Genomic DNA, 16,687 nt, shown 5'->3' on the forward strand with positions numbered 1-16,687 from the left:
TTCCAACTCAAATTGCAATGTTGTTACATGTTGCGGTAAGGTTACCATAAAGGCAGCTCCACAAGGCACCACCTCCATCCCAAAGCAATACAATCTTGTGGAACAATTAGACAAAACCCCTGCGCTTATATCCATTTTAGAGTTATTGCGCCTATCGCCATCCCATAAAACTATCTTGGATCAAGTACTCCAAGAGGCGTCAGTCCCTGCAAATCTAAATACATACCAATTTCAAGCCATGGTTGGAAGTCTCAAGTCATCACCTTGTCTCACTTTTTCTGAAAGTGACAACTCTTCCTTCCAACAACCTCATAACGCTTTGCTACACATTGAAGGCTTTATTAACCAGCATAGGATCAAGCGAGTCTTGATCGATAATGGAGCAGGCCTGAATATTTGTACACTACAGTTGGTCACAGCATTGGGATATGCAGTAGAATTAGTGGATCCTCGTAAGAAGATCACAATCAAAGCCTATGATGATGTAGAGCGTTCATCCAAAGGAGCTGTGGTACTACCAATCCGAGTGGGCCCTGTGGTAAAGCACATCATCTGTTAGGTTCTGGACCTTCCTCTGCCATACAATCTATTGTTAGGAAGACCTTGGATACATGCCATGCAAGCCGTTCCATCTACCTACCATCAATGTATCAAGTTCCCACATAACAGTGTAGAGATCACAATCCTGGGCGATGCAAATCCCTTTGCGTATTGCCATAATATCAGCCATCAACTAGAGATTACCATTCCTAATAATAGATAAGCCATTTCCTCCACATCATATATAAGTCCCGCCTCTCTTGCCAGTTCGAACACCACTATACCAAAGCAAGAAAAGCTTAAGATGAAAGTAGCAGAGGAAGGCCTTGGGGAATACAACTTGAGTCAACTCTTTTGTGTGGGACAAATGCCCACTTCTCCTAGAACACATGGTAAACTACAGCAGTTACTCCAACAACCACTGATGATGCCAGCATGTGCTTTGACACCTTTCATCCCTGGAAAGAGTCAAGAAGAAGAAACCCAAGATGAGGACTTAGCAGAATGGATCTATAAAGATCCCATCACCACTGATATACCGAAAGTTAAACTTCCTACAGAGCAGTATGGCAAAGGCCTCCTCATTATGCAAAGAATGGGGTATGATGGTCAGAGTGCTTTAGGATATTGCAAACAAGGACGACATGAACCTCTGCTGCCAGAATTAAAGCCCAAAGATAATACATGCCTAGGCTTTGAAAAGGAGATATTTCCTAAGCTCAAATTCAAAGGAAAACCCAGCAAACCATTATGTCAGCTTATTGCAAAAAGGACACCTTTCATTATCAAAGCAGCCTCAAGCACCATGCCAACTACCCCATCGAGGCTCAAAACCCCAACACAACTATCACCAATGCCAATCATCCCACCAATCGAACCAGTAATCCCATCAGCAGCACCATTAGCAGCAGCAACTATATCAGAACCCGCAACAACATCTATGGCACCAGCAGTTCCAGCAGAAGCCACTGAGTCAATATTACCGATACTCCCTGTACCAGATTCCTTGATCCCCATCAAACTTCCTGTAGCACCGATCACTACAAAGGTACATCAACCAATCACACCTACAGTATTTAACTCAAAGGACATCCCTGTATGGTATAGTAATCGGATGCTGGAAAATGACTCAGAGACCGACTCACATGAGTGGGAATTTGATTTTGTACAGCTTAACACTTCAGATGAGGAAGATGTATCACTACCTCCACCACGCAAAGACATCCCTGTTTATGGAGAAGCACAGATAAAGACTACTTGGGTTCCTGAACTGGAACCATCTTCCACAAACCCTACGTCTCATCCTACGCCCGATTCTGACGGGGAGAGTACCATTAACGACCTTCACCATAATGTCTTAACCCTCATTGATACATCTAACGCACTTAACCTAATCAATGAAGTAATGCCCATTATCCACCCTGAACTCATCGAATGGAACCAACCAAATTCCCCATGCCTTGACTTCTTCCAAAATGATGAGGCCATCATTGACTTTTTGGAATTAAGGGATAACCTACCAAGCAAGGATCACAAAGCTAGATTCGCCATTGAACTTAAGAGCGCAACATACTTCGGGGCGGATGCCAAACCTTTCAGCTACAAAAATATAACAATAAAACATGGATCTTCCAGTGAAAACCACACTGTGGCACTATTTGATCTGACAAAAGTAAAAAGAAAGAGCGTATCCAACGGTGAAAACCTCTCTGAGGCACCTAAGGATGAAAGGTTTGACATTCTCCCCGCTAGTACACAACAGGAACGATCAACGATTCTCATCGAGGAAACCAACGAATACAATGTGGGGACTCCTGAAAATCCTCATCTCATACATCTGGCATCTCTTCTCACTCCAGAGGAACAGCCTAAATTTATAGGGTTCTTCCAGAAGCGTCATATCAACTTTGCATGGTCATATGCAGACATGCCTAGGCTTGATCCTGATTTAGTCATGCATCACCTCACCGTAGCAGAAGGAGCCAAACCTGTCAAGCAAAAGCTTCGTAAGATGCATCACCAGATTGCAGTGCTAGTCAAAATAGAACTCAAGAAACTCCTAGATGTTGGTTTCATTAGGCCAATTGATTATGCAGAATGGATCTCCAACATTGTGCCTATCGGCAAACCAAAAGGGGGCATCCGCATTTGTACTGACTTCAGAGATCTAAATAAGGCATGTCCTAAGGATGACTTCCCCCTACCAAATATCGACATCCTAGTGGATCTGACAGCAGGCCATGCCATGCTTTCACTCATGGATGGCTTTTTAGGATACAATCAGATAAAGATCGCACCAGAAGATCAACATAAGACAACCTTCACATGTCCATGGGGCACATACTGCTGGAATGTAATGCCTTTTGGTCTAAAGAATGCAGGAGCGACCTATCAATGAGCAATGACTACTATCTTTCATGATATGATGCATACCATAATGGAAGATTATGTTGATGACTTATTAGCAAAATCACTCACTAGAGAAGGTCATTTGGACATATTAGAGAGAATCTTTGATAGACTGGAACAATATCATGTTCGACTCAACCCAAAGAAATGTGTCTTTGGAGTAACCTCCGGGAAACTTCTAGGATACATTGTCTCAAGAAAAGGTATTGAGGTCGACCCAGCAAAGATAAAAGCAATCATGGACATGACACCACCAAAGAATATCCGTCAGCTAAGGACATTACTAGGGTGGCAGATAAATGTCACCCATTCACACACCTGCTACACAAAAACATCCGCTTTCAGTGGGATGCCAGATGCCAGCAAGCATTTCAGATGCTTAAAGACTATCTCATGAATCCACCATTGCTGATGCCACCAGATCCAAGTAGACCGTTGTTACTCTATATATCAGCAACAAGTACAACATTGGGTGTACTACTGGCACAACATAATGTAGAAGGAAAAGAGTGTGTTGTTTACTACATCTCTCGCACACTGGTGGGCTATGAACTCAATTATACACCTATTGAGCGAGCTTTCCTAGCAGTAATCTTAGCAGCCACTAAACTGAGGGACTATCTGTTAACACACAAAGTACAACTCATTGCAAAGATTGATCCACTCAAGTATTTAATCAACAAAGCAGCATTGACAGGTCGCTTGGCCAAATGGGTAATGATTCTAAGTGAATTTGACATCGAGTACGTGGACCGTAAAGCTATCAAAGGTCAAGTTATTGCAGATCAGTTGGCTGATGCACCTCTCATAGGTGATCATCCTCTCATTTCCAATTTTCTAGATGAAGAGATATTCATGATCACAACAACACAACCATGGAAATTATACTTTGATGGTTCACACACTAGACATGGCTCGGGGGCAGGCATCCTATTTATCACACCTTAAGGTGATAGCATCCTGAAGTCTTACAGGCTCACATTTCCATGCACTAACAACATAGCAGAGTATGAGGCCTTGATCACAGGACTCAGGCTAGCTGTACAATGGAAATTACAAGAACTGCAAGTATATGGCGACTCACAACTGGTCATTCGACAAGCAACTGATGAATATCAGACCAAGGATGATAAACTCATGCCATATAAGCAAATGGTGGACACTCTAAAGACATCATTTCCTACTATCACTTTTGAGTAGATACCAAGAGATCAGAATCAAGCTGCTGACGCTATGGCTACCATCGCATCTCTCCTAGATCTTCCACAGAATTCAACACGCTATGAGTTCTTGGTAGAACAACTTTGGATCCCCGCTTATGATATCCCAGAATCCGAGATGATATGTCACCTTGTCGGTTCTGAATCCCCATGGTACGGTGAAGTCTACACCTATCTCCGTGATCAAACCCTTCCTCCCAACCAATCGAATAACCAACGTAAAACCTTCATTTGCCAAACTGCTCGATATACCATTATTTTCGAAACCCTATACCGACTCGGTCTTGATGGTACTCTCCTTCGATGTCTGGAACAAGGTGAGATAACAAAGGCCTTGGAAGAGGTACATGAAGGAATTTGTGGAAACCATGCAAGTGGTCCATCACTAGCCAAGAAACTCCTGCGCAATGGATACTATTGGCCATCTATGGAAAAAGACTCCTACTACTTTGTCAGGAAGTGCAAGAAATGCCAAGTTCATGGCGACCTGATACATGCACCAGCACAGGAATTGCAACCAATCACAACACCATGGCCTTTTTGTCAATGGGGTCTTGACCTTGTGGGTAAGATTCATCCATCTTCATCTAATGGCCATAAATTCATTATTACCGCCATTGAATATTTCACAAAGTGGATCGAAGTTGTTCCACTTACCCAAGTCACCAACAAGCAGATCGCCTCATTCATCCTCAACTGAATCATCTGCCGGTATCGTGTACCCATGTCCATCATCACAGATAACGGTCTTCCTTTCAAAAATCAAGATGTCCACGAACTTTGTGAGAAATTTCACATCCAACATCGCTTTTCCACCCCCTATTACCCACAAGGCAATGGTCAGGCCGAAGCATCCAATAAAAACATATTAAGAATCCTCAAGAAGACAGTCAATGATGCCGGCCGTGATTGGCATGTTCAACTAAATCCAGTGCTATGGGCATATCGAACTAGCATTCGAACCCCTACAGGTGCAACTCCTTATTCATTGGTCTATGGTGCAAAATCTATCTTGCCTATTAAGGTCGAGATACCATCATTATGGGTTTCCTTGAACAATCTCATCGATGATGAAGCATATAGAGTATCCCATCTTTAGGACTTAGAGTTACTTGATGAGAAGCGACAAGCTGCATACAATCACCTCAAAGCCTATCAGCAACGCATGAGCAGAAGCTACAATCATCGAGTTAGACCTCGTACATTTGAGGTAGGTGATCTTGTTCTATGAGAGAATCCTCGCAATCAACCAAACAAAGAACATCAGGGCAAGTTTGAATCAAACTAGCTGGGCCCATATGTTGTCACTACTGTATTCGGGTCTGGGGCATATCAGTTGGCTACATCAGAAGGAGAACCGCTCGCAGATCCAATCAATAGCATGCACCTCAAACGGTTTTATACCTAAGCTGTACAGAGCATCAGGCTCCCCTACATACCAGAAAATACCAAAAACATCCAGATAAATGACCTAAAGAAAATACAAAAATATCAAAAGAGTAAAAAAAAAATCATGCATCCAAACGGTGAACAACCACTCCGGTGGCACCTTCGGTAAGTGCGATGGTGAAAACCTAGCAAACAGGCACCACTCGTAAAAGGCTATGGCTCCATTGTCTTTCAAACTTGTTGCGATCACATCTACTTCATACATACATCCATCCATCCATCAACTATGGCTTGTTATAAATCTATAAATCCAAGAAAGTATTGCATGCATCCTGCATCCCGCTTTTTTTAATAGTCATGTCTAAACTGGGGGCAATGCCCTTAACCTATTGATGGAAGTGGATTCTACATTATCTTGTGATTCGTTAAAGTTCTTCATTTAAAACTATCTCACCAAATCCAAAACCATTCAAAACAAATTCAAAATCCAAAAACATCCAAAACACTTCAAAAAACCAAAAACATTCAAAACACTTCAAAAACCAAAAAATTCAAAAACAATACAAAATCCAAAAAACAACGAAAAACCATTGAAAATCAAACAAAAACATGGCAACACATTGTATATATTCATCTGCGCAGATACCAAACAAACATTGTGATATACTCCACAAAATGACCACTTATCAATCGACCACACCATCAACATCAACACTCAAAATTGTCTTCAACAAGGATGCATCCTTCCTTACCAAAACAAAGACAAGATGACATTTTCTTTGACAAGAAAATTCTGTTTACGCTATCAAATACTTGGTTGATTTGTGAAGTAATTCATTCGTTTATATATCAGGTTCCTACAACATTGTTTGTGTATCTTCGGCGCATTATTCTGATGAAGTTCTGGGGCATGTACTAATGGTGTCTACGTGGAAATTTCACTAAGCTACGTGATCATAGGCAAAACTACAGTCATAGATCACTACGGCTTGTTGACTACAGCGTATACCTCGACCATATGAGCATGAACCATTACCAAGGATCCATATTCTTTATTCTTTATGTATATACTGTTTGTTTGCAGGTACAATGCTCTTTCTTTGGTTCCTCCTACCTCATCCAAACTGGATAAAGGTTTTATCTCTTATTACGGTATGCACTTGTTTCAGGATATGATCAGCCTAAGATCAAGGAGGATGATCCAAGTCATGCATGAAAGGAGATAATCCTTATCTGTTCTGCAAGCAATACTCAGGTCAACTTGATCCATTATATCAAGTTGCTTGTATTAACTTGCTATATCAAAATCCATGTAAGGAATACTCAGGTCATCTTGAATCATTATGTCAAGTTGTTTGTATTTTCTTACAACATTTTAAAGCTCAATGATGAAAAATAAAGCACCATGGATCATCATCTCATCTCATCTATATATATTGCATTTCGTTGCATTCCACCCATCCATACATTCATAATAGCTGCATATCATGCATACATAGTCATAATAATGCATACTCTATTCTACTCATCTTCTTCCATAGGACTCGGTCCTAGTCCTCCATATCTACTATCTAACATCGAATCCCCCCTCACCCTCTCTATCTTGATCATCAACATCATCCTAATCCCTTCATCGCTTCCCATCTTCACTCGTCCACAAAATTAAGCCAGTTACTCTGTCTACACAGATACATCGACTCACACACACCTAGACTATCAACAGATACTCTGATCAAGTATCTTTGGGTCTCAACAGGTAATCGATTATGGCAAACCTAGACTACAACAGGCATTTATCATAATGACCTAGTCTCAACGGGGCTGCTATGATTCACCACAACCATCCATCACACACACATACTATCAATTGATCAACCAATCAAACACAATCCAACGGACAATTAAATCAATTGTCTACGTCTCAACGAGTATTTTGCTTCATATACCTTGACTTCATCGGGCAATTACATCAATTGTCTAAGTCACATCAGGTCACTTTGATTCACTTACTCAGACTTTATCATGTCCAAGCGACCAACTGACATCAACTGTCACGCTTTGACTTGACCGGGGCAATTAAACTGATTGCACCAGATTGTCCAACCAATTTTGATCAATTGTATAGCATCAATCCAAACCCCACACTACATCTACTATGTATCTCTTGCATGACCTCAAGGTACTCACTGGCTTGTTGTTTCTTCATATTCACTCCATTTTCTCCCATTCTTTCATCATTAGTTCTAATTTCTTCTATTTTACCTCCCTTCCACTTTTCATTCTTTTTCGAGAGATCGCCCGATTTTTCAAAAAACTTCGGCCCATCTCTCGAGGGGGCATACCACCCATTAAATTTACATTTTATGGGGCATTTCTTCACACCTATTTTTCTTTCTTTGAAACGACGCGATAAACTGCACCGTCTCAAAGAGGGGCAAATGTAATCACATAAATCTGTCCACTTAATTAAATGAATATTTAATATTTATTTGATTATTTAACCATCAATTAATAATTAATTAAATTAATATTTAATTAATTTATCTTAACCCTCTTCTCCTATTAATTAAATAAATTATTCAATTTATTTGATTTAATTCACTTAACCAAATTCAGACCATTAATTAAATAAATAAATCATATTTATTTAATTAAATCTTCTCTCACATTTAAATAAATTAATATTTATTTAAATTCCCCCAAAATCCCACCTCTCATATTTAAATAAATTAACATTTATTTAAATCATCTTTATTCTCCACCCACTTATATTTTCCTACAAATGCAAGTTGCACAACTATTTTAAATAAATCATTTATTTAAATCACCTTTATCCTCCACCCACTTGCATTTTCCTACAAATGCAAGTTGCACAACTATTTTAAATAAATCATTTATTTAAATCACCTTTATCCTCCACCCACTTGCACTTTCCTACAAATGCAAGTTGCACAACTATTTTAAATAAATCATTTATTTAAATCACCTTTATCCTCCACCCACTTGCACTTTCCTACAAATGCAAGTTGCACAACTATTTTAAATAAATCATTTATTTAAATCACCTTTATCCTCCACCCACTTGCATTTTCCTACAAATGCAAGTTGCACAACTATTTTAAATAAATCATTTATTTAAATCACCTTTATCCTCCACCCACTTGCATTTTCCTACAAATGCAAGTCGCACAACTATTTTAAATAAATTATTTATTTAAAATCCTATTTATCCTCACCCACTTGAAACCTTTAATGGTTTCCCTTAAAGTCTTCAAACTTGATGGCTTTAAAGTCTTCAAACTTGATGGCTTCCCTTAAAGTCTTCTTAAGACTTTAATTGCTTCCCTTAAAGTCTTCAAGCCTTTAATGGTTTCGCTCAAAGTCTTCAAGCATTTTAATGCTTTATCTTCCTTTTTCTCATTTAAATAAATTAATATTTATTTGAATATTTATCCAAATGCAAATTACACCATTTAATTGAAATAAATGATTTTATTTTAATTGAAAATACCAAAATTCCTCCCACTTGCATTTTCTTACAAAATCCACTTGCATGCCTAAACCCCTTCTAGATTCTTCTAAACCTTTCCTAATTAACCTAATCCATCCCCTAAATATTGTCACATTCCTAAGCAAATTGGAGTCACTTTTCAAAGACTCCAAAGTCTTTGAAAAGCAATTAATGATTTGTGTGTTTAACAAATTAACCTCTAAAGTCTTCCAAACCACTTATGGCTCTTACATGACCATTAATGGTTAATTCCACTTGCACCCATAGTTAAGGACTTTAACCCCGAATTTAACCCTAATGTAACCCATGTGTCTCTTCAAAGCATTTATTTCTTTGACTAGGGTAACCATCATGTCCCCTCAAGCATTTAATGCTCTGTATCTCTCCTCTCAAGCCTCCTCACAGTGACACTTGTCAACATGGGATTAGGTTGAAAGTCTCACATGGATTGAATATCTTTCAATCCTAACCCTTGTTAAGATTACTCAATCTTAACCCTTCATTTTCCCATTTCTTCTATAAATAGAACCCTTCTCCTCAAGCAAAGAGGAAGCATTAGAGTATTGTTATTATACTGGTATTAGCATAGAGCTTTTTCATAGCATCACTATCTACACTTGCATAGCATTTGCTTATCATATTCAAACATCTTGAATCTCCATATGGCATCCATGGCTAGTGCTAAAAGCTAAGAGCTACACTCATGTGGAACTTGGAGAGGAGAGGAACAAGGGAGGAGCAACTATGAGCATCTTGATTAGCTATTTTATTCCATGTTTATATGCTTTCTATTTCATGCTTAATATCTCTCTTGATATGCCTGTTTAGGATAATTTTTTGTTGCTAACACTAACATTTGTTTCTTGTGCTCTTGTGTGTGTTGCCATCAAATAGATTTTCTAATCCTTTTTGCAGAGCATCAGTAGGGTATAGATTCATTTTATGGGTCCTAAGGACAAGTATAATTTTTTTAATGTAGGGGGTGGAATTTGATAGGGTAATATGGATATGCATAAATTTGTAATAATAGGGAGTGGATTAATTTTCAAGCATGATAAGGACATGCATAATTTAAAAATAGAAGGGTGGATTAATTTTAAGGAGAAATAATGAAAAATATACATTTAGCAATATAGGGGGTGGATTTATTTCATTTTTGCTAAGAAAAATAATACCATTGGTAGTATAGAGTATGGATTCTTTCTAATGGATGCTAAAGAACAACTTTCATTTTAAAATATAGGACAAGTATACATTTGGTTATTTAGTTGTAGAGAGAGGTTAAAAAACTTCTCAAAAAATAAGTGGTGGTATTTTTCCTTTTCTACTTGGAAGGATGAGATGAGAAAGGTGTTGGAATCAATGAAAACTGAGAGGGGAGGGGTGAATCAGTGTTCTGTAATTTATAACTTTCTTTAACTGATTCTTAAACCACCAAATGCAAATGAATAAAAGTAAAGTGCAGAAACTCAACACACACAAGAATAAAACCATTACACCAGAATTTTTACATGGAAACCTGAAAAGGGAAAAAACACGATGGGATTGAGACTGTAATGCCCACCAAAACACCCTAGAGAAATTAAAGCAACTAACACACTAATGGAGATAAAAAAAAATTAAATAACATCTATTGCAACACATATCATTAACTATGTAGCATAGATTAATCATCCATTAACACATAATCCTTATGAACATGAAACATATCACATGCACTCATAAACCAATTAGGCAAGTGGAATTAAACATAAAAAATCATTAATACCATCTCCCTAGTGTATCTCAACGTCACTACTTACTACCATCATAAGCAATAACAATCTAACAATTTACATTATGATATTTAACATCCTTAATCATTAATCATGCACATATGCGATACAATTAGTATTTCTTATTCATTAACTATGCACATGCAGCTCCATTACTTCTATCCTTCATGGTATGCAACCTACTTACTCAAAAAACTAATATGATATGCTACTCATTCCAATGAAAGACCAATCCCTTTTCCTTATTTTCATTTTATGCATAAAATCCAAATGTGCCTAAAACCCTTAATCATTCTCTATTAACATGATCTCTACTCTCCTACAATGATAATGCATAGACATAGTTTTCCTTTCTTATCCAATACTCCCATATCTACTCAAGATTTCATAACTCTAGCATGATCATTTTCCTTAACATGATTCCTAAGTGCATAAGGCAATAATCATAAATTCCTTCTTTAACCAAACATCTTAAATGATATTCATGATCTCTTGTTTCTTTCTAACACCACCATAAATATAAATGTCATTATCACATACACATTATCATTTATCAACTGCAATTCCTACACTACATCAATCCTACTTTCATTGGTTCTTTTCCACTTTTAATCTACAAGCTCGTTTAACAATCATAACATACACGTAACGATAAACTCATACAACAGATACAATTACATCATTTCCATTAACTAAGCAATATTCAAAACTTTGAGATGCACCCATGTCTTATTCTACTACTCAAGTCGTAACTTCATTCCACATTACCTAAAACAATCTAAATAATTTTCTTAAGGTTAACTACTCATCTTACCAACTACCCATTCATTCTTACAATCTAGAAGTATACATTTTTCAAGAATATCAACCCTTGAATAAGAATACTCATTCAATATTTGCATTTACATCCATACTCAAAGATCATCCTATTACAACATAATTATTACAATCTATTACAAGATATAAATATTTCATCATACTACGAGTCCTATTACTCATATCCACTAAATGCAAGTTACATAGCTACATTTATATTATCATCTTAATTACCATATCAGTTTTCCTATTCTTTTCTATCTTAAACATGAACTTAAATTCATATTACACGATCTTGATATCAAAACTCATGAATCCCTTTATGAACCATTTTAAGATAATCTACAACATATCTATTAACATGAATTGTGTTGGTTAACGAATTTGTCCTTTGTCAAGATCTCAATTTTTCACTTTACCTTTGTTACCCTTTAAAGACAAATTTGCAACCACACAGTTGGATAAATGAAAATAATTTGTTCTCCTCTGAATTAAGGTACAACTCCCTTCAAAGATCTTCAATGAATTAATTTAATCTATGAGTTCATGTACACTTTTAACCCAAAAGAATTAAAGGCATTCATCTCCATACATCAACATGTTATGAAGATGCAAAATACTCATAGATCAATTTAAGAAAGTAGCTCACTAACTATCTTAACTGATCCAACTTAATGCACATAAAAGAAAGAAGAATTTTTAACTCCTAACTTTGTAACTATTTTCAATATGAGGAATGAGATCAATTTGAACAAGAATTCATTCACACATAAAAAAATTCCTCAGATTCAAACACAAAGATTCAAACTATCAAAATCAATTTCATATATTCAATTCATAGATGAATATCTTTCCTCATATCTTCAAAAATAGATAAAGTATCAATATTTTACTTCCTCACACTAACAAAAATTCTCGGACCATTTCAGAGTATCAGAAAATAGTTTTTATAGCCACAACTTGGCTAACGATTTAAAGAAGAAAACACAGAAACTCAAGATTTCTGCCCTGAAGTTTTTGAGAAGTTTACTTAAAACTTAAAACTTAAAACTAAATCTGCCAAAACTAATGATAAGAAAACAGTTATGGATCATTTTGATTGAGCTCAACAGTTTTGACAGTTGCTGCATTCTTCCATCCAGTGTAAGCAACAGATTAATCCCAAATTAAGGAACCATGAGGGAGTCCCATGCGTATCATCCTCTACTTCGAGACCTCTTTTTCCCTATGAACTTGCCCAACTTTGTCTGAATGACTGTCCAAGTGTCTGATGCATTAAAACAAAAGAGATTCAATCTTTGCAATGGTGGACCAATCATCTAGAACTAAGTCCTTTGCCTCTTTGACATAATTAATTTTTCTTTCAAATGATTCTATTATAACCTCCCCAGCTTCGAGGGTATTACCACCCTCTTTTAGGCAGTTGATTCTGATGCACACAAGTTCATTTCACACGGATGCAACTAATTTTGCGATCTGATCCACTAATTTTGTTGGTTCTTCATAAGCTTTCTTTATTAGAGAATTCCTCCATTCAATGTTCCTCTGGCAAACATATAGAATACTATCATCTAAGCTAGCTACAGGTTTCTTAGTGAGAAACTTCATTATCCCATAGATTTGCACTTCTCACATTTGTGCAACTTTTGCTGCCTATTTATCTTCTTATTTTTTCCAATTCATCATTTGAGCTTCCAACTCTTTCATCACCATTAATGCCCCATAATAAAATCTACTCAAGTTGATAAAATACTCTACGCCTAATTTCTGAATTACTTCTAACCACTCCATCAAAATGTAAAGTGAAAAATTGGATCCTAGTGACTCGCCACCTAGGAGAGAGAAAGGAAGTAGCTAGGATGATTTTCACTTGGGAGAAACTTTACGTTCAAAAGAGGGGTTTGAATCCACTAGATCCAAATTTGAGAGAAACAAGGATGTGAATTCTGAGTGGATTGTAAGAGGTTGAAATATGATTTACCCTCTTTTGTAAATGAGGAAGTTGACTTTTTGACTATGTGGAAAAGAGAGAGGAAGTGAGTGAAATGAGGAGCTACTAGTTCAGGATCCCACTATAACATTGGATCTGAGCTAATTAGAATAATGTGGATTTGCCTTGCAAATTTGGAGAAAAGTCGTTGGGGCCGTGGTGGGAATGTACATGGTTCACCACAAAATCTGCAAAATGAAAAGGGTTCTTCTGTCTCTACAAATAAAGCCCAAACCTGCAATTATAGCTACGCACCTACAACCTACAGACAAAAAAGAGAAGAAAGGGGGGTTGTGGATAAGGGGTTTTCCTCAGTCAAACCCCGGTTGAGGAATCAACCTAGAAAGAAAGTAATTACAAATGCTTGAATGTAAACAATGAAGATGTATACCTTGTAGATCTACAACTTGTTGATGATGATTGTTTTGTAACCACAAATGTTGTATGAAATGACATGTAACATGACAAAAACCTAACACACGCACATGCTTGCAAGCGAATGTTGTAATGTTTATCCAATATATGAATGAAGAAGACTTGAATGCTTGATGATGACCTTGAAATCTTGTATCTTCTCCTTATTCTCTTTATTTGTCTTTCTGTTATCCATCAGTCATCTGTCCCTGAATGAGGGCATTAAATTCCTTTTTATACATGCCTCAAGGATTAATTTTCAACCACTGAAGGCTGACAAAGAGGAATTTCAAACCTTAGAGACAAGAAATGCATAGGAGATCGAGCAGACTGAACATAGGGCCACCCTAAAGGGTGGGGACAAGGGCGCCATGCCCTAGTCCTAGGGGGACAGGGGCGCCACGCCCTTGTCCTACCCTATTTTGGGGCCCAAACAAGGTGTAAAGAAAACACAAGACATGAAGGGGAAAGAGTGAAGGGTTGGAAATGAAGAAATAGGTCTCGGTAAGGGAAGGAGATTTCATCGCCAAAGTGAGGACCAAAAATATGGTTGAATTGCATGGGTCACAATTTTATGATACTCCTCTACTTTAGTAGGAGTATGACTTATGCCACTATTACTGGTAAAGTAGAAGAAAAGAGAGATGAAGATGAGAGATGCGAAGCAAAACCAGAAGGAGTATAAGACATCACTAATATTGAGGAGCAAAAATCCCCCAATCTTAGGGTCTCAACTCATGCCAACATATGGAAGAGCACACAAAACAAAAAGGCACAAGACAAACAAAACAAAGACAAAGCACAAGAAGACATACGACAAGAACAAGACACAAGACGACAAACTAACTAGCGAAAGAGATCTCGAGCTCAGTTTTCTCAACAAATAATCAGGACACAAAGACTAATGCCATCACATTAACACGATCAATCACATAAAAGAGAAAAGATGACATCATCCATGAACTATCAATAGTAAAACTATGAGTTCATGAGAGGAAGAAGAGAGAGAACATGAACACACAATTTGGTGATCCATGAAAAGAAAAGCGAAGAAGAAAGAAGCCATGGATATCTCGCCCCTAAAACTAGGTGATCCATGGAGAGAAGGACATGGAAAATCTCGCCCCTAGAGCCTATCTAGGTGATCCATGTAAAGAGAGAGAGAGAGTGAGAACACCGTTAGTTCCACTCAACCTCATACATGTGTGTGAGAGTGAGGTTTGAAGTGCCTCATAGGAGTCTATGCCCAAGTACGCTACAACCTGTATAGAATGTATAGTACAACTGTCAAGAAAGGTGTGATATCTTGCTCTAAGAGACCATGCTCTCGTTCTGAGAATAATTACCTCACATAAAAGAAAAGTGACATCATATCGCTCTAAGAGACTGTGCTCTGGTTTCAAGAATGACCCACTGTACAAAAAGTGACAACATCTTGCTCTAAGAGGTTTCCCTCTGGTTCCAAGAATGTCCCACTGTTCAATACATGAGAGAAGTATAACACAAAGGAGCAGTGTGGGTGCCCCCCCCTTAAGATGTCAACATAGATTAATATTGATATCTTAAGGAAATAATAACAAGGATACCTACCTTCATCACAAAGAAGATATCCGCTATGCAACAATGTCATAAATCCAAGCAAGAGAGAGAATACTCTTCAGGCAAGGATAAGATAGTTGACAAGAGATTTCTTGTTGTACGTGTAAAGGTGATCCTTGGAGGAGAGAAGATCTTTGTTCAAAAGACATCTACCCCCAAGAGGAGTTGTCTTAGATAAATATAACATCTTCTAGAACAAGAAAAGGAAAGAACAAGAATGCAATCCTTCCTCCTATTTCTAGGTGAAAGGGATTCTTGATGAGGGATGACTTACGTTTATCCCCCAAAGGGATGGTTGGATTTATCATAGATGTACATTACCAAGTGTAAAAGAGGTTGTAGTCAAGGATTAACACTTCTTGTATAAGAGAGAATCCTTAAGTCAATAACCAAAAATTCTACACAAGGAATGACATCAAGTAATATAACTCACACCATCCACTTAATAGGGAAAAGTGGATCACTAGAGAAAGGGAGAGAAGTATCATTGCCCCCTAAGCTAATGGGACAATGAAAAGAGCTTACACAATCTACTAGAGAGAGATTAAACATAAGCAAATGTGAAATGAACTTACATGACCACATGCAAGAAAAGACCTTAGTAAATGCAAAATACACATCTCAAGAAGTGGTAATCTTCGAAAAGAAGAGAGAAAAAAAAAATCATACATTCCCCAAGGGGGATTAATCATAAAATCATACCATTATAAGAAATGATAATCACATATGAAAAATACAGCCCCTAAAAGAAATAATGATGATACAAGGGACAGGAGTGAAAATACTTGCCCCCCAAGTGAGGAGAACAAGGAGAAATATTACACATTTTTTGGTGGTGATTAGTTTCAAGAGATATGTTGTCCTAGTGGAAAAAATCCTTTCAAGGAAGGGATACATACTTCTCAAGATATCATTCCCTGCTAAGGGGCCATTCATACTTGTGAATTATCGAAACCATAGAAGAGGTAAGATTTCCAAGAGAATGAAGTAAAGAGAAGAAGTGCAATACTCATTTAAGATTCCC

The sequence above is a fragment of the Cryptomeria japonica genome, chromosome 1 (genome assembly GCF_030272615.1).
Source record: "Cryptomeria japonica chromosome 1, Sugi_1.0, whole genome shotgun sequence".
Classification (NCBI taxonomy): Eukaryota; Viridiplantae; Streptophyta; class Pinopsida; order Cupressales; family Cupressaceae; genus Cryptomeria; species Cryptomeria japonica.